Genomic DNA, 20,701 nt, shown 5'->3' with positions numbered 1-20,701 from the left:
ACAGAACTGTGTCAAAAATACGACAAAATATCCTGTAGTTCTGTCGTAACCATCAGATTTTTCTGTAGTTCGGTAGCACTTTTCTGTAGTTCTGCAGTTTTTCTGTAATATATTTATGTTGTCTGTAGTTCTGTAGCACTTTTGTGTTGTAACTATAGAAATTTCTGATGTTAAGACAGAATGTTCTGTTGTCAAAACAGGTTTCCCGTCAAAAACCGCACAGACATTCTGTCGTAACGTCAGAAAATTTTCTGTAGTTTTTTCCGACAGGGTACCGATAACCAAAGCAATCTCATCGTTTTCACAATTCATAGAACCCGTTCCAGACCTCGCCAACTAAGTTCTCACAGTTAACTCCTGCCTTTGCTTTAGTGGCCTCCAACTCAAAGAGCGTACGGCTGTTTTAAAGCTTAGATGGCCCAATCATCAAGATCCCAGAAATGTCTAATTGTCAACGAGGCGCCAGTGTCGACCACAAGCAAGGCTACCGGTGTAGCCGCATACATCGCCGAGCCACAGCCAAGACTGACAAGTAACGACAACTACGTACAGGCGTTCCTAAGTAGTAGAAAAAGAGAAGAATACAAGGTTTCTTTTCCGCACCTTCTTTAATTGCCACCTGTGCTGTATTTCATAATCCAAATCGACCGATATGTATTACGTTCAATGCTCCCTCGCGTATTTACAACTCTATGGCTTACTCAAAAGTAGTAAGCATATCGCTGATCTAAACAAAGCTCGTCAAGACAATTTTCATGTCATTCCACAAATGATTCGCTAGATAGCTCTGTCTCTAGCATGGGTTGCGTCCGTGTTGATACAATAAAGAAAATAGCAAACATTGAGAACTTTAAATATTCTGATATACCTCTGCAAATACAGGAACATAACAAAGATGCGGAACATCGGTGACACCGCCTAAATGAAAGTAAATATGTTCAGCACGGTTAGGGGAGGGAAGCGCTTATTACGATACCGGTCTCAAAGCTTGACAAAAATACGTTTAAAAATTGTATCTGGCTGCGAGGGCAATAATCCAAGGAAAAGTTTAACGTGGTTAAACCCAAGTAGACAAAGCGAAAGCGCGCGATTCTTCACTGGATGTGTGCGGTTCTCAAGCACACCACAGCCGGGTCTAGATGACACGAAAGTGTCCAAACCATTTTAAAAAGTGAGGTTCTAGGATGCGAGCCACATGGGCAGCTGTGGCGGTGGAGGGATATGGTAGCCAGGTGAAAGGAAGGGTGTGTGGCATTGTGTCAGGTAATGTTGCATATTTGTGGGACGATATGTAGTGGTACGAATCAAGTTTGCGACGTGTGTGAAGAAGTAGTGGGTACACGAAGTGGAAAAGAGAAGGAGCAGCAGAGGAAATGAGCGCCGCCCACTCTGCATCACACGTGAGATAAGAAGCGAGAGGCAAGCAGGCCGCGTGCCCCTGAATGTCGGCTGAAGATTAAACTGCAGCGTACGCGAAACGCGCTGCTGCTAGTTTGGTGAAGCTCCCGCTTCAAAATTCGGGTGGTTAAACCGGTCGGCGTACCACAGTGATTACAGCTCTCAAAGGCTGAGGTCAAAATTCGGTTCGGTACTGGCAATTTTCTTCCATCCTTCTGTTTTATTTTCCGTTTAATAAAAAATACCGCTAGGATTTACATCTGATAACTCTTTGTCCAATTTTTTTTTTATTTTAGGGTAAAGGGCAATGACTTCAACCAAATTCTTAAACAGAAAATCACGACGTTTCGGAGTCTACTCAGCCCCTTCATCATGGTGTGACTCCGAGCCAGACGCAGCTTCTCTTTTTAAGGCCTTGGGTCGACAACCTCCGGGTTAATGGCCGCAATCCATCAATGTATGAAGAGGGAAGGGTTCCCAAAGAGCGATTAACACTCCCAGCTGTGTTTTGAATATACTACGACTCGAGTAAAAAACTCATGCGCGCATTAGCTTCGGTATCCAGTGTAATCATTCTGTCAAGGTCAATTTCATGGTCGCATATATCGCAGTGTTCGACCGACGCGCTGCGTTGATTGTGCATTTACTAGACGTCCGCTCTATGCTGTTTCATTCTTCCTGCTATGTTTTTCTTTTCGTGAACATATGAGGCTGGGGAGACAGCAGGGTATTTTGTATACCACACCTCGGTTCTTTTCTTTAGACCTTACAAATAAAGCTGAATTGCATGAAAATATGCATGAAAATTAAGCAAAAGCGCGTTATGCAGCACTCTAACTACATGACTAAATTCATAATACTGTAATATATTTTTCCTTACACGGAAATGTAGCCACATCTAGCGACAAATATCCCATTTCCTATTCGAACTCGGAAAAGCAATGGTGTTCAGTTTGGACGTTTCTTTTACCGTAATATGGCATTGCCGACTGAATAAACGCGATGAAATATAAAGTGCTCATTTTTTAATGAAGCTCAGGGGTGTCACTAGAATTACTGGCATTCGGTGCACTGGCGTGCCGCAGCATCCCCCTTTCTTTTCCCCAACTCCCCCATTGACTGCAAAACTCCAAAGCATCATTTTCTTTGACCTCATAGCTTGCTTCGAGAGGGGGAGCTTGTTTAGTGGACCCCGCGAACTGGTGCAAGTGGAGGCAATTTTTTAAGACCTTAAATATAACGAACATGCCCCACTACTGATCATTCAACAAAAGAGAACATAATTTCAAATTTATTTCTGAGAAAACAAGCCAAAAAATGGGCGAGTCCTATTTTTATTCCCTGGATAGTACCCACTAAAAAGAGAAACACAGATAAGCCACGAGAAATGCAAACTTTGAGCTCCTAGAAACACTTAGGATCTTGCTGCGGTACATGAAGAAATAAGCCGCAGTTCATCACTGTCCATCAAAGCGTCCGAACATGTCAACACGTGTGGATGTATCCGTATCATTGCGGCTGCTGGTTCGATGAAATCCCAGAGCATCGTGCGTAGCAAATTTCGTCGTCATGACGACACCTTAATCCGAGCAGTGGAGACAGGCGACAAGATAGCGCCGATGATAAACACAATTTCATGCTTGCATCTATTCTTGAAGGTGGGAGAGGCAGTGAATTTGTCGTATTTAGCCACACACACGATTATGATTCCACAGACACGAGAAATCCCGCAGCTATAAAAGGCATGCGTCTGCCGCTTAAGTCGAGTGGAGGCGGCCGACAGGATCGCACCGGCAATAAACCTATTGTATGTGGAAAGCCTTTCTTAGCTCATGGACTGCAGAGATGTTTGCAGGAAGTGGGCGCACAAAGTGACACTTGAAAAAGAAACATCGCGGAGAATAAGCATGGCTTGAACCTAAGGATAGAGCGAAAACGGTGAGACTTGAAAACGGGTCGTTGTTTGCCTGTGACCAGAAAAATCTCGTAGATGGCCTCTGCCCAACTTTTTTTAGTGCCTATGCTCAGTTGACAAGGGTCTAGTTCCGTCACTTCCAGAGTGAGGCCTTTGAGCCTTAGAAAGACCGATGAGAAATTTAGCATATGCATGCGCACTATATCTTTCGGGACCCATTATAAGTACAACATTTGCGCACAATCCACAAGGATTCCGCGACTTGTCTACAAAAGCGATATCCGAACCTGAAGCGTACAAGGCATGTTAACTCAGTGGTTATGCTCGAGGGCTGAACACAAGTACGAGGGCTCAATCGCGGGCGCCGAGGCCGCTTTTTGACGGGGGACGAAAAGATGTTAAGGGCCCACAGGTTAGTGCAGAAACTGTTGACTTATTATAAGCAATGTGGCTTTCTCTACAGGTTTTCACTCTGCTCAGGCACTGTGGACTATTCGGGTAATGACGCATTCCACTGTGTAAAGAAGACTGATTAGGACTCTTGGAAGTACTTTTTCAGTTTTGAGTACTTTCCACTGACATGGCAGGAACAAGGTCACAGTTATTTTGTGGTCACAGTTGCAATTGCAAGAGCATTTCAGGCTCGACTCTCTTGAAAAATGGAGTCTGCAATAATTCATATCAGCATAAAACACAATACCCTCTATTTGCTTTTGCTTTCATTACCAACTCGAGCAACAGTGGCATCTAAGCATCGGTTTGCAGGTGAATATGAAGCAGAGCTTCATAACTGGAATTCTGTTTTAGATGTGGGCTCGAGTGTGGCGTCTCTGATTGCATGCAGTGACATTACAGCATAGCGCTCAATATATGTATCCACATTACGCGAATACAGCCACAATTTGTAAATAATGTTTGGCAGTTTCAAGACATTACAATGGCCAGTATAGGTTGGCGATAGCAAACACAAGAATGCTCTAGAAGGGCTTAAACTATGCGAGTAGCAAAGCAAGTATTTTTTCCTACAGCTTACTCAACCCTATTCCACCCTGCCCCAAGCCTATTCCCCTACAAGAATGTGCCACAGATGAGCGCACCAGCAAAGAATGTTGGAGTCTCATAGCTTTCTTAAGAAACCCTGCACTTATTAAGCAAAGAAACACAACAGTGTAAAAACGAAGATAAATTACATTTTTTGTACAAATGCAGCAGCACCCTGTAGCGGTCAGGTTTATTGTGTTTTCTTTGTAACATTTCCTGCATAACTGTTGCGTTTCATGTCCCATGCTTTGTGGCATGAAAATGTGTAGCAGGTGCTGCTGCGGCAGGCCATGAGATTTCCGACCAATGTTAATTTCTGCACGACTGTGAAGAGTGGTCCACATAGCAAGGATAAGTGCAGAATGTCATTAGTAGCCCGAATCGTATTGTTTACTAACCTTGTGACCTCAAGCTTTGAGCTTGAAATGCTTCAGCTACTTTAGGGCGCTCGGCTACTGAGCTAGAGTACATTGGTTTGATGCTGGCTGTAGTGGCAGCATTTTGATGGATGCACTCTCCCATGTGCTGTGCGATGTAATTGCATTAAAAGAATTTCAGATCTAAATATTTGCAGCTTTCTACTGTGCCATCCTCATAGCATGTGTTGCTTCAGTATGTTAAACTGCACAATATACATTATTGCATTTCAGCATGATTAGCAATTCTCTAAAATATGTTTCCTTTTGTAACTAGGCTTGCTGAGAGATCCAATTTTATATATAAGCCCACACCTGCCAAATTTCCCGAATTGCATTACATCTCCCGATCGTACGGATGCGACTTCAAATCTCCAGAAAAGTGGCTGCCATAGCCCAGCGTTTCTGTTTTATTTTGTACTAGCTATAATCCTATAACGTCCTATAATATAACCATTCTGGAAAGCAGTGCGGGAGCAGTTAGTCACCAGCATGTAGCTTGAATCGAGGTAGCGACCGCCGGCACCACCACGAACACGAGCAACCGATGGGTGCTGTCATGGACCAGCACCCATCGGTTCAGTCAGATACTTTCACGAGCCTATATACCGTATTTACACTATTGTAAGGCGACTCGAATGTAGGTCGACTGCCCCGCCCATCCCCCAAATCGCAAGGAAAAAAATATTGTCTGGCTGTACTATTATCTCCACTTCAAATAGACTACTACGTGAACGTGCAAAGGATATAGAGAGCAGGTCACGAAGCAACCATTCGGTCATGAATTGGGCAGAATGTGAAGATTGTAAAGCTGATTTCATTCGGACCGTTATCATCGCCCGGTATAAAGACGAGGCCACGATTCTCATTTTTGAGGCCCACAGTATAGAAAAGCTAGGTGACTTGTGCATCAGCATTCCGTCGATAGATCTCTCTGCAAAAAGAATGCGCGTATCTTGATCTGTGTTGATGGGTTTTTCAATGCCGTGTGCGGTTGTAAGATTTCCTTTTTTTTATTCGTCCTGATATACTTATATGCAGCCTCCCTTCAGCAACAAAATTATTCATTGCTACGTCAGCGCGCGTGTTTGTCTGCTCTCCTGTCTCGTCTTGGTAGAGCTGTTTTGTTTTTTTCATTCGTGATCATGTATGAACCAGCCCGTATTCGCCTTCTTCTGGCTCAGCAACACATGCACAAGCTGAAGGAGGGAAGCCTCAGTTTTCTAGCCAATATTTCAATAAAGGAACTTAACTTTAAAGACAAGCCTTCTGGACAAAAAGTTGGTTGACTGCCAACGTCCTTGTCAACTCTTGTACAGCGTTTGTCGAAAGCTTATAGAGCCCAGAGGACTTGCTTTAAACCGTATAATATGACTTCTTTAGTAATCGTGGAGGTCCTAGCCACTGGACAGGGCAAAATCATTTTGCCTTCAGTAAGTATGTAAACCTAAAAATACATTGCATCCCACATAATATGGCTCATAAGTAGACCCCCTAGGCTCTAAACTTTTGACAAAGGCTGTACATATTGTGCTGTAAAGAATCCGTCATCCCTACCGTCTACCATATATTGGTGGCCTTGTGTTGAGTTAAACAGACATCAGAGGGGAATAGTAAGTGAGCTAGACTAATAGTTTAGCATCATGTTACAGCAAATATGTTTTTATCCATCATGTTTTTATAACCAAAAAATTGCATAAGAGCAAAGTATCCATGGCACCACCAGTTGAAGATTCACACAGCAAGAAGCCTTGATGGACAAATTTATGCAACTTCTCGAGGAGCACTATTTTGCATCGCAATGGACAGCTGCCGCTTAGATGTGAAGAAAGCAGCATGGCGAATGCAGCCAAGAAGGTAGTCTCAGAAACGAAACATTGAAAAATATGTTATTGAGACAAAGGCTGGTGTCATAGAACAGTGGTGAATCCTGTGTATAGCTGGTGTGCACAGCACGTTAAGAAGTGCAAGCTCGACAACATTCATGATCTGTTTGTGCTTGCCAGGTGATAAGCTTGGCGGTTTTGTTCTCAGTTCAGTCCTGAAAATTGCCTGCTTTGTTGTGCCAACTGCAGGCGTGATGAAGTTGCTTTTTGTAAGTAATGTGCACTTGTTGTCTTCACTGTTTACGCAGTAGATAAAGAAAAATGGTCAGGCTGCTGATGCATGCTCATGAAGGTTACGTGAACACTATGTGTGCATTTCCTACCAACAGCTATAGCCGGCAAGTATGAGAGGCCAGCGGGTGGCTTAGTGGCTTGGGCTTTTGGTTTGATGTTGAAACCCTGCTTTACCAAGCTATACAAATGTGCATGCAGCACACCTGACTCTGGAAACAAGAGTCTTGGAAGTAATCCCACTCTCACACCTAAAATCAGCTACATTGATTCCTCCGCCGGGGTGGCGCAGTGGTTATGGTGCTCGACTACTGTTCCCAAGGATGCGGGATCGAATCCCGGCCTCGGTGGCCGCTTTTCGTTGCAGGCGAAAAGCAAGGCGCACGTATGCTGTGCGATGTCAGTGCACGTTAAAGATCCCCAGGTGGTTGAAATTTCCGGAGTCCTCCACTATGGCGTCTCTCATAGCCTGAGTCGCTTTGAAACGTTAAACCCCCCAAACGAAACCACCTACACTGATTGGCTGCCTGCTCTTTGTCATATCATGCGGTGTCATTAAGCGATGCAGCCGACACATCAATGATTGCCAGCCTATCTCATACTGCCCCTTGCCGAACCCATAACCATAAATTTTGCTCATGCCGACACTGGATTTTCTGAAACACGGGGCTTTTAATGCATTAGAGCCATCCAGCAAGGCTTCTACAGAAATGTAGCAGAACTTGTGCAGTATCGTGTCAGATTGTCCCAGTGCACGTGGAACTAGCTGCACTTGATAAATCGAGGTCATCAATTTCTGTCCGCTTTTCTAGTCTTGGTAGGGATCCCTTATTGGTTGGAGACCCCCGTTACAAAAATATCATTGAAATGGCATTACTAGAGCTTATTATTTTCGTACATCGGCCAGACGGGGCGTTGCGCTAACTACCGACTCAGGGAGCATGCAAAAGATCTTAATAACAGGGAGGCCATGCATCTTGTAGACCATTGCCTCGCTTCCACCGACTGTAGACCTTGTTTCCGTAGGGTTAAGATTCTAGGCAGAAGTATGCAAAAAACCGCCCGTGAAACTTTGGAGGCATTCTTTATCAGAAAAGCGGGTCAAGATTGTGTTAGTGACACTTCAGTTCCTCTGTACAATGCAGAGATGGAATTATTCCGCGTCACGTGTAACCACTTTCTACGTGCTGTACCCAGATTACCTGCTAGGCTGTGCGCGCGCAGGCCTGTCAGTATATATATGCGTATTTTAGGCATCAATAAATAAGTTGTGAGTAGCGCCTGTGATGTTCATGTCTTCTAATTGTGTGTCCTGTCATTTTGCGCTAAACAAGACGAATTTTAGGACTGATCACAAATTAGCCCAAAAATTAACGCTTTTAAGGTATCTCCCTTCAGATGGACCACAGGGATGTTACGTCGGATTTAAGCAGGCACACCTCATTACACAGGTAGCCCATGTCCGCCCCCTCTGGGTCCCCGTTAAGCGGCCCCCTAGCTACCCTACTGGATCCCATGTCGGTTCTGTGTGGGCACCAAGATTGACTACTGGGGCAGCGCCAGGGGTTCCGTGACTGTCCAAATGGGAAGCCCAAGGGGCAGCCTATTACAAATCCTGCAAACTCCCCACTTCGAGCCAACTTAGGCAACTCGCTCTGGGCCGACAAGGGCCCAAAGTTCAGAGCCCTGTTTGTGCTACTGGACTAGAACCAACCAGAACCAACCAACAGCAGCATCAGTGCTTTCGCATTACTCCAAAGCAGATTCTGCGGTGCTCTTGTAATTCATCTTTAGCGTGCCAGTTCAGTTCAGTTCAGTCGTTCAGTCGTGTCCGATTCTCCGTGACCCTATAGACCATGTCACACCACGCTTTCCGGTCTCTCACTATCTTCCTAACATCACATAACTTCATCTGCAGCGCCTCGAGGATGCCATCTAACCATCGCGTTCGCTGCCTAGCCCTTCTCCGGCGACCCTCAACCTTTCCCAACATCAAATCTTTCTCCAGCGACTCCTCTCTTCTCATCAGATGACCAAAGTATCTGAGCTTTAACTTTAGAATTTGACCCTCCAATGAGCAGTCAGGGTTGGCAGAGCAGAGCGTGCCAGTACAAACCGCAAAAACACTTTGATGCAACACCAAGAATATGCCCCTTACTGAAGCTACCCTCCGGAGGGTTGCTAACCGAGGCTGCTTCTTTCTTTAGCATTCGTCTCTTCAGCATGCTTAACTTTGTGGTTTGAGCTGAGGTCAGACCATCGTCCCATCGCTGTTACTCCGAGCCCCCTTAGGCCAGGATCCGTCTGGTAAGTTTGCGTTTGTTGCGCCATGCTCAGATGCTTCTGGGAAGAAAACATATACATTATGGACATATCTTCTAACGTGCGCAAATGCGAAATCATATCGAATTCTGGTCCTAGCTTCGTTATGAGCTCGTTTTGCATTTTGCTGCTTTTCTGGAGTCTACAAATTTAGTTTTACGTTAGCTCATTGGCGGCTCCCTGGCGAGAGCCGTAAGGGAAAACTGCGCTGTTGTTTTACCTAGTTAGGTGGCACCACCTGCTTCCCTAACCATTTCTTTCTTGTTATTATCGTTTTTTGACAGGAGTACCGACCTGTCCCACGCCTTCTAATAAAGAGACTGGCCGACACAACCATAGCCTGCAAAGAGGCATTCATTGCCTTTCTTTTTCTCCTGAATTTTGTATGCGCTGATTTATAAATAGTTTTGATCCCCTCCACGACCTAAACTCGGAGTCAGAAAGAGAGAGTACAAAATTGAGAAAAAAGGTGGAGAGATCGACCGGCAATAAAGAGATCCTGGCCAGCTACTACACACAATGGAAGGGGGGAAGAAAGAGGTAGTAAACGTGAGTAAGGTTGTGAATGAAGGGTGTTGATACCATAGTACAGTGAGGTTTCACTTGTGGTCGAGTTATTGAGGCGACCATGCATACACGTAACGACACTCGTAAACCGCAACACGCCGCATATGTCTTGGAGACGCACCCCTTGTCACTGAACAAACACGACCACAATTACAAAGACCTCTGCACTCTCACATGCCAGCACAATAGCAGAAACACGCACACAATGCGCTTCACCAGAAAACTACAAAGTACCACATAAACATGTGGTACTCGCGCACTTGAGGAGACCATGCACACTCGCAGAGCATAACATGCTGCATATGTCTTGGACATGCACCACTTGACACTAAACACACATGCCGGCACAACCGCGGAAGCACGCACACGAGGCACTTCAGCATAAAACGCTCAAATTGCACTAAGACATGTTTCAGCACAAGCGCGTATGCACGGGTGATACTCACTCACTTCACAGCACCCGCAAACCTCACAGGCGGGAATCTAGGCCCGTTTCACATAAAAAATTGAACAAGGCCTTCATCTTTCAAGAGAATCTTTCCTGGGATGCGCAAGTTGATGCTGTTGCAAGAAAGCTATCTCAGGTAATAGAACTGGTTTCCCGTCATCGCTACATATTGCCTCAAAATATTATGATGCTAATTTACAATACCTTATTTTCCTCTAGAATTAACTACTGCCATTTAGTCTTGGGGTCTACTACTCAAGGAAACCTCCAAAAATATTTTTGTTACAAAAAAGGTTTTTAACAATTATTGAGAACGTTCCGGCCTCTTTTTATACCCAGGAACTGTTCATCAAATACCAGTAATGCCAGTCGTAAAGCTATACGACTGTCACATTTGTAGGAGACTGAAACAAGATACGAATAATGAGTCTGGTTTTTTGGTAACTCTGGCCAATCTGCAATTAAGTGAACGTACCCACACAACTCGACACAGCGAACCATGGCGAGTAAAAACATATAGAACAACTTATTAATAGGAAACAGATCACCAAGGCTACTTAATTGGCTTCGCAGCCAAAATATTCACATCAATACAGTTAGCTTCAAATCAATACGTACCATTATCCGTAACTCCTTCAACAATGATAATTAAAGACAATATATTACCTTGTTTGCTTTTTTTTTTTTGCCGTGTTATGCGCACTCTCTGTAAATTGTTTGTCTATGTTTTCAGTTATTTGGCCAGTTTCGCCTCATCCTTTCCGTTTGACCCTGTTTCGCAGTACGCCGTTGCGCAGTAATGCATTAATACTGTTATTGCTGTTTTATTGTTGCATTTTTATTGCTTTGTTTTGTCACAGAGCTGTTCTACCACTGTAGTGGGATGCCACTATGGGAGCGTGGGGCTTTGTCGAGGTGTCCTTGAGACACCTATTTCGGCGCGCTTCTAGTGTCATATACACATTGTATGGGATATGATGCAAATAAACTTCAATTCAATTCAATCATCCACCAGTTATCCGTTTGTTTCGCTATTGCACCTAGAGTTTTTCCCTCAGAGACAGGGCGGCTGTCCGACTGCTTGAGAGTATTTTCCAAAGCCCTCCTCGCGTCACAATAGGAAGACCACTCATACATAATATGAAAAATTGTCTCTAAAATGTTGCATTTCACGCAATATGCCTTTTGCGCGAGTTTTCTGCGCATGCGCGAAGCCCCAGCGGCGACTGCTGGAAACACATTGAACGACGTCGACGGAGTTTCTCATCGCCGCCAGTGCACGGGGGCTGGCGGCAAGGTGACCGTCACAGGCGTGACAAAGCGATGCCAAACACATTTGATGTATACGGTTGCCACTCGAAGCGTGCTGGGATGCAAGACACGGTTTTACAGGTTCCCTTCGGCGAGCCGCGACAAACATCGACATGAAGCTTGAAGTAGGGCTACCAAGCGTCAGGATGTGAATGAGCGACCTTTGCAACCGACTGCGCACACTCGACTGTGCGAAAAACACTTCGTAAACAGGTATGTATGCATTTAAATGAAATGTGCTTGAAGAAGAGTACCTACTGGAGTTTGCACAAAGCCTGTGACTTACCAGTGATAGCCGCAATGAGGATTTGTTCGGTGCGTGTTTGGCTTATGTGCGACGGGGCCTGACCGCAATGTATTTTGTCGTTTTTTTTTATGTGTGAAAGAGCTGGATAGCGCAGGTATCACAGGCGGATATGTGCGCTAGACCATAATATTTAGCGTTTTTTATCATGACTGCCACCTGACTAACAAGAAAAAAAATAAAAAGCGTTTCTTGTGATGCACCACCGTTCGCGAGCCTCATGACCAGCTCAACAACTCGGTTCACGAACGGCATCACAACAAACGCCGTATTTTTTCTTTTCTTGTTCAGGTGGCAGTCACGATAAAACATCCTAAATTATTACGGTCTAGCGCCCATAGCCGCCTGCGACATCTGCACTATCCGGCCCTTTCGCAAATAAAGAAAACAAACGACAAAATACATCGCCATCAGGCCTCGTCGCACATAAAGCAAACACGCACCGAACAAATCCTCATTGCAACTATCACTGGTGCGTTACAGGCTTAGTGCAAACTCCAGTAGGCACTTTTCATCATGCATATTTCCTTTAGATGCATATATACGAGTATCTGTGTTTTTGCCGCTCGGAGCATATGACGCACTTGACACTCTTGAACGATGCACAGTGTGTAGAGGACGGCGTCGAGGTCGGCGGGGACGCTGGGCGATCAAGACCAACACAATCTGTGCGTTGGCAATTCCACACTTCTTCCTCTTCGTCAGCATTCAGCGAAGGGGCCCATCTTCTTCTTCACAATGCCCCCCAGGAAAAAAGAAGCCATCCTGGCGACTTAAGGGGACGAATATACTATGTGATCGTAGAACCGCTTAAGGTGCTGCACATGAACAGTTTCACGGCCACGGCGTCACAAATCGTAAGCTGACGTAAGCGGCTCAACAATGTAGTTCACTGGTGAAGTGCGCTTGACGACGTGGTAGGGCCCATGATACTTGGAGATGAGTTTTGTTCAGAGCCCGGGGCTGCCGGATGGAATCCAGAGCCACACGAGTGAGCCAGGCTCGAAGTGTGGTGCATTCTTCTGATTGGTATCATGGTGACATTTATGGCGCCACTGAGAGTCGGTTGTGAATGTCCGTGCAATATGGCGGCATTATTCTGTGTGCTGTGCAGCTTGGGTCACTGTGGTACATTCTGATTCGTCAGGGTTGTAGGGGAGGACAGTATCAAGGGGAGCAGACGGATGCCGACCGTAAAGCAAAAATACCGGAGAGAAACCTGTGCTGAATTGCGTAGCAGTGTTGTACGCGTAGGTGATATAAGGAAGTACAATGTCCCAGTTTGTGTGGTTGGATCCGACTTACTTCAGTAAGGCCGTTTGTTTGCGGGTGGTAGGCGGTGCAAGTGCGATGAATGATTTCGCGCTGAGCGAGCAGGGCTTGAACGACGTCAGATAAGAAAGCACTGCCTCTGTCGATGAGCAATTCACGGGGAACACCGTGACGGAGAATGAAGTTCTTCAATAAGAAACTGGCCACATCTCGGGCTGTTGCAGCTGGGAGCCGGCGGTTTCGGCATATCGCGTCAGGTGGTCGACGGCAACAATGACCTAGCGATTGCCATCAGCTGTGTATGGAAGAGGGCCGTAGAGGTCAATTCCAATGCGGTCGAAGGGTCTAAGCGAGCATGTGAGAGGCTGTAACTCACCAGCCGAACGGTGAGAGTCAGGTTTGCGGCTTTGGCAAGTCAAGCACGATCGGACGTACCTTAGAACCGAGTTGTAAATACCACGCCAATAGTAGCGACGACGAATTCGAGTGTACGTCTTGAAAACTCCGGCGTGACCGCACTGCGGATCGGCGTGTAAAGCTGTATGTACATATTTGAGTCGGTAGATGGCGCGGAATCACGAGGAGCCATTTCCTTCCACTTGAGTTGTAGTTGCGCCGGTAAAGGAGGTGATCCCGAATCTCATAGTGGGAAGCTTGACGGCGAAGGGCGCGTGAAGGGGCAATCGCTGAATTGTTGGAAAGGTAGTCAATAAGGGATGCGATCCACGGATCCTTTCGTTGTTCGGAGGGCATGTCATTGATGTCGAGCGAAGATGCCGCTGAGTCCAGGACGGAGAGGCTGGCAAAGTCGGCTGGCAGCGGTGAACGAGACAAAGCGTCTGCATCTGTATGCTTGCGACCAGATCGGTAAATTACACGGATGTCATATTCTTGTAGACGAAGAGCCCACCGTGCCAAGCGGCCGGAGGGGTCCTTGAGCGATGAAAGCCAGCAGAGGGCATGATGATCCGTGACTACATCAAACGAACGGCCGTAAAGGTATGGGCGAAACTTTGTGAGGGCCCAGACCATGGCCAAGCACTCCTTTTCCGTTGCAGAGTAGTTCGTTTCGGCTTTTGTGAGAGTACGGCTGGCGTAAGCAACTACGTAATCACCGGAGAGGCGCTGAGCAAGCACAGCGCAGATGCCGACACCACTGGCATCTTTATGCACTTCGGTGGGCGCCTCAGGGTCAAAGGCGCAGGATAGGCGGGACTGTGAGGAGGCGGCGCAATGTGTCATAGGTGTCGTCGCATGCTGGTGACCACAGCGAAATATCTGAGGTATTGCTGAGGAGCTGAGTTAGCGGGGCGACAATGGAAGCAAAGTTCCGTGTAAAACGGCGAATGTATGAGCACAGGCCCAAAAAACTTCTTAATTGCTTGATGGTAGTAGGCTTCGGAAACTCAGTCACAGCTCGAAGTTTGGCGGGATCCGGACGTATACCCTCCTTGGACACAACGTGGCCTAAAATGGTCAGATCACGAGCAGCGAAACGACACTTCTTCAAGTTGAGCTGCAGGCCGGCGTTCGCAATGCATGTCAAGACCTGGTTCAGGCGAGAGAGGTGGGTTGCAAAGTCTGGCGAGAACACCACGATGTCATCAAGGTAACAGAGGCACGTCTTCCACTTCAGGCCACGCAGTATAGTATCCATCATACGCTCGAATGTAGCAGGGGCATTACAGAGACCGAAAGGTATGTCGGCAAATTCAAAGAGGCCATCGGGGGTAGCAAAAGCGGTTTTAGAGCGATCTTCCGCCGCCATGGGCACCTGCCAGTAGCCGGATCGTAAGTCAAGCGAAGAAAAGAGCTCAGCACCTTGTAAACAGTCCAATGCATCGTCTATACGCGGAAGGGGGTAGACGTCGTTCCTCGTGATCTTGTTTAGGCGATGGTAGTCGAAGCAGAAGTGTATAGAACCATCTTTCTTTCTCACCAGGACAACAGGGGAGAACCACGGACTGTTAGACGGCTCAGTCACGCCATTCTGAAGCATAGCATGAAATTGGGCTTCAATAACTCGGCGCTCAGTGGCAGACACTCGATAGGGGCGCTGGCGCAGAGGAGCATGGGAACCGGTGTCAGTGTGGTGGGCAACAGTTGATGTGCGGCTCGAAGCAGGCTGATGAGAGTCGAATGAAGAGCAGAACTGATGAAGCAGTGCAAGGAGTTCAGAGCGTTGAGGCCCAGGAAGACTGGCATCGATGGAGTGGGGAAAAATATCGTCAGAAGACTGGCCCAACGCAAGAACAGGTGGTGTGAGTGCAGCCAAGTTAGCGGGCTGGGAAAGGAGAGTTTCGTCAGCGGTGAAAATCGAATCCATCAGCTGGATGGTACCCAGGCATTCACCGCGACGCAGGGATACGGGAAATGAGAACGGATTAGAAATCCAGAGCGCGGTGAGGCCAGCTGATCTAGAAAGTACGGCATAGGGCAGGGGAAGACTTTTGCGGTTTAGGAACATTGGTGACGGTGTGAAAAGGACATCGGTACTGCGAGAAAAACCACAAGCGGAGGGCACAAGAACGAAAGAGCACGCAGGGAGGTCAATATCTTCGGCAACGACGGCTTTGGGAAAAAGAACGTTCGGCGACGGCTCGTCAAGCGCAAAAATCTCCAGTTCGGCGCGAGCCCAGTTTATCACCGTATTATGACGCGACAGGAGATCCCAGCCCAAGTTAAGATCATGCCAGCAGGAAGGCAAAACGACAATCTCTATTGCGTACACAACTTCTTGATTGACGACTCGTGCTGTGCACACCGCTATAGGCTCTATAGGCTGGGCACTTGCCGTGCACAGCGAGAATCCTGAGATTGGTGTCGTCACTTTGCACAATGAACGGCAAAGACTTGCAGCCATGGCAGAAACAGCTGCACCGGTGTCAACCAGAGCCAGTACGATAACGCCCTCAACAGAAACTTCAAGCAGATTGGCGGGAGATACGTGAGGCCTTTGACAGTTCGCTCGTTGCGCAGTTCTCGCCTCGGGAACAGCGGCATTAAGTTTTCCTCTTGCACAAGATTTGAACGCCGTCGCAGAGGAGATAGAGAATGGCGACGCGGCGAGGTTGAGCGGCGAGGAGAAAATGTGGCACGGTCATCCGCGACGGAACTTGCAGAAGGGTCGCCAGCCGCGTACCGATTTCGGGGCGGCTGCAGGAAGCTGACATTCGGTGCGGTAGGAAATCATCGTGAGTGCGATTTCGGCAGTACCGGGAAATATGGCCGGGAAATCCGCAGGAATAACAGATTGGACGGTTATCACTGGTTCGCCATGAATTGCGGCGCTGCGGACGAGATGGAATAAAAGCCTGCGGCGCTTGAAGAAATTCCTGTGCAGGCGTTGGAGGCGTAGCGTAGACCAAAGGGTAGCTAGGTGGTCGTGGTCGGGCAACGACGGCAGCGTACGTCGGCGGTGCGACAGGAGCGGGTGTCATTGGTGAAGCGAACGGAACTTCGGCATATGCGAGGGGCTGAACAGCTGGGGCGGGCTGATGCATGGGCGCTGGCGGAGGGACAGACGGAAGGGCCTCCACCACGCGGTCGGCGATGACCTGCCGAAGAGGCGTCACATTTTGGGACAGCTCGCAGTTCGTGGGCAGGAGTGATATCTGGCAAGCCACCTCCTCCCGGGTGAAATCTTTGAGGTGCTGCAGCAGCGTGGTGCTCCCAGATGCGGAGGAGAGACCACAAAGTGATTCGACCGGCGGGTGAGGTGGTCGAGTGATGAGGCGCTGCTTGCGCAACTCATCGTAGCTTTGGCAGAGGTTGACAACTTGGGCAACAGTTGTCAAATCGCGGGATGTTAACATTTGAAGTGCATCATGTTCGATGCCCTTCAGGATCTGTTTTATCTTGTCTTCCTCGGACATCTGCATGTTGACGCGATTGCACAGATGGACCACATCTTCAATGTAGCTTCTAAATGTTTCGCCTGGGCGCTGTTGTCGCTGTTGCAGGCGCTGTTCGGCACGTAGCTTTCGTACAGCAGGACGACCAAAGACGGTTGTAAGATTGGCCTTGAATGAGTCCCAAGTCGTGATATCGGCTTTGTGGTTACGATGCCACAAGTTGGCGACGCCGCTCAAATAAAAGATGACGTTTGTTAACTATGTGGCACCGTCCCACTTATTATATGAGCTCACTCGTTCGTACGAAGCTAGCCAGTCATCGCAGTCAGTGTCGTCAGTCCCGCTGAAGAGCGCAGGGTCTTGCTGGCGTAAGGAGCCAGAGCAGACAATCGGCGGGGTCATCGGGGGGGCCGGGTGATGTTCGTCGTCATACATACGAGTGACCGGGACCGTGCGGGTGCGAAGCTCCAGCGTGAGGCAAGGATATCAGGTCGCACCTCCACCAGATGCAGAGGAAGTACGTCGAGGACGGCGTCGAGGTCGGCGGGGAAGCTGGACGATCAAGACCAACACAATCTGCGCGTTGGCAGTTCCACACTTCTTCCTCTTCGTCAGCGTTCAGCGAAGGAGCCCATCTTCTTCTTCACAAGTGTTTTTTTTCTTTACCTTACAGGCTCGCCTTCGTTCTCGCCAAAGCATTCGGATTTTGTTCCTTCGGTGTACGCGATTAGCACCACTTCGTTGGGAAGCTTGAAAGTCGTCGTCTTTGTCCAACCGTCTTCAACAGCAAAGAAGCCACCCGGCACAAATGAGTCTCCTGGAGGGTTCATGCCCGTTCACTTGCATAATGGAGCGCTCTGGACGTAAAACAGCATTGCTTCCTGACCGACATGCATATCCGACATGTAGGAGATGCGCATGTGTCACCAGGTCGTTGATTCCGCAGAAATCGCTGCGGAGGCAGAAAGGTTGTCAATTCTTTCAGAGGAGAATGAGCGTTCTCTGTGCATCGAGGACCTTTTTACCACTGCGACCACATCCGTTCTGGGGGCAGAAACCGGCTATAGTGCTGAATCATCCATTGCTAGACAAATGCCCCGCGTTTCCTGCAGGCATCTGTTGTGAATTCCAGCTGGGACAATACCCTGTTCAGAGGTGTGGATAAGTGCCTCTCTGTCAAGCTTCGTATTGTAGACGACGCGAGAAGGAAGCGCCGCCCATTGCACCATGCCGACGCCGCGGTTACCACTTTTTGCTCGGTAATTCAAGACGCCCCGTTCCGCGCATACGCGCAGCGCGCAAGTCACAGGAGACGATTCCACCTTGTCTGCAGCACCAACAAACCTCTGTCTGCTTTGTCCTTTGAAGATTCCTCTCTCTCTCTTCATTCGCGCGCTCCTTTCGATTTTTTTTTACAATAAATTTAAGTCTGTCGTGAATCTGCACGCTGAGGGCGTCTCAATCTGTCACGTCGAACACAGCCTATGCCATGGCCCGCGATACACGCTCTTACAATACGAAGACCATATATGCATGCGTTATGAGAAGGATAAGATTGGGATGGAGCGCATTTGGCAGCACTCACAGATTATGACTAGCAGCTTACCGGTATCGCTCAAGAGGAAAGTATAAAACATTTGATCTTACCTGTACTCACCTATGGGGCTGAAACATGGAGGCTAACCAAGAGGGTTCCACTTAAGTCGAGGACCACGCAGAGGGCTATGGAACGAAAAGTGGGGGGGGGTAACATCAAGAGATAGGAAGCGTGCAGAGTAGGTCAGAGAAATAGCTGAAGTTACTGACATTCTAGTGGAAATCAAGAAGAAATGGGCATGGGCAGGACATGTAGTGCGAACAAAGGATAACCGATGGTCGCTGAGAGTAACAAATGGGATTCCAAGGGAAGGAAAGCGTAGCAGGGGATGGAAGAAAGTTAGGTGGGCGGATGAGGTTAAGACGTTCGCAGGGGTCAAGTGGGTGCAGCTAGCAAAGAACCGGGTTAATTGGAGAAATATGGGAGAGGCCTTCGTCCTGCAGTGGGTATAGTTAGGCTGATGATGATGATTATGATAATGAGTGGGTCATGAAAACGCTGAAACATTCCCCCATACTGCGTGAGCATGATACTGCAATCACTGTCACTACTTTCCGCCTCGAAAGCAAAAAAGGGGGAGCTTTCGCTTTCTACCTGCGTTGGCGTGGCCATTTCGCATGACTGCCGTCCAATGTGTTTCTCACCGCTCCCGCATGATGGCGCCACATCCTCTCGCAAAAGGCGGATTCGGGCTTGCTTACACTCGGTTGTTGTGGAGGTAGGCTTTGGTGTACGCGACTCCAAACCGTAGCCAATGAAGCAGAGTTCCTTGACGTCGTAAACTTTAGATGGTACGTGAATTCGTGAGCCTACATCTAGCCGAGAGATGCGGTCCTGTTGATGGCTAGCATCCTTCCAGTGTAGATGCGTAGCAGACTGGATTGAATGAGCCAGTAAGGCTGCAGCGTCACTCCCTAAGAAAGGGAGGAGTATAGAAGGCTGGTCTTCATGAGTCAGCTTGGCTTCTGCATCATCACTTTCATTTTTTTGCGATACCGCAAAGGCTGCGGATCCATTGAAACTTGACGACGTAGCCACGCTGGAAGGCCTCAGAAAGCAGAAGTATAATTTACCCGACTAGCTGCTCATACGTATACTTGGTTTCAGGTATGTTTTTATAGTTTGTAGTGCAGGTATCAAATCGCAGAGTATTTTCCAGTGATTTGTGTTCTGCTGACCAATGCAGCGGGTGACCTCTTATGTTTATGTTTATAGATGGCTTTGTTTTATCCAAACGTTGAAAGCGGTGGCTGTACGCGCTTCAAAGCACTATAGAAACACCACTGTTGAAGAGGTGGTCGTTACTGAGCCGTCGGCAAAAACATGTACTGAGTCATTATTCATAGGTGAGATATATAACAGTGCCAACTGTTTGATTCCAACTGTTGCAATGTGCGACTTTCCTGGTATACCTGGAATACGTTCATGCACGTTAAGTTTTGGAATTGTCCATAATGTCACCGCCAAAATTTCGTTTGGCATGCAGTTTGTAGGCATTACATTCCATTGCGTCCTGAGAGCTTTCGAATAAGATGCATCTGGACGCACGCTACTGATGTTGGTCAGGGAGTGGTGATTATGCCTAATTATGTGTCGCAAATGCACCCGTAGTGGCTCCTGATGGACATACACGCGGGAGGGGCAGTCCAGGGCCAACTCGGGGTCAGCTTTTTAAAATTTTAGAGCTGATGAACCATTGTAAGGAAGTCGGCGTAGAGTTGTGGATGGCGTGCTCTGTTGGGGAACAGAAAGATGCTGTATTTATTCGTGGCGTGGATAGGGTATTTATTTATTTATTCATTCATTTATACAAATTCCTCACGGGCTCCTGCTGGAGTATTATGTGAGGCGGACTGCATAACTGATGTGCGAAACACAAGCAAGTAAAATATGGTTATTTTAACATGGTTATTTTAAAATCGTTATCGTTATACAATGGCAAACAACCAACAAAAAATGGGAAGAAAATTGAAAACCACATTACAGAAAACACTTTAGTAAAAGCACACTTCAGAACAAAACGCTGCTTATTTTCTTTGAAAAAAACAAAATCAGAAAAGTGAAACATTTTGTCAGGAAGACTATTTCAATAAATGATTGCACTGGGCAGGGCTGATGAGTTGAATGCACTGGTCCTTC

This window comes from Amblyomma maculatum, unplaced genomic scaffold (genome assembly GCF_055883805.1).
Source record: "Amblyomma maculatum isolate TAMU_Amacu unplaced genomic scaffold, ASM5588380v1 scaffold_13, whole genome shotgun sequence".
Taxonomy (NCBI): Eukaryota; Metazoa; Arthropoda; class Arachnida; order Ixodida; family Ixodidae; genus Amblyomma; species Amblyomma maculatum.
Note: the sequence above shows the minus strand (reverse complement) of the source record.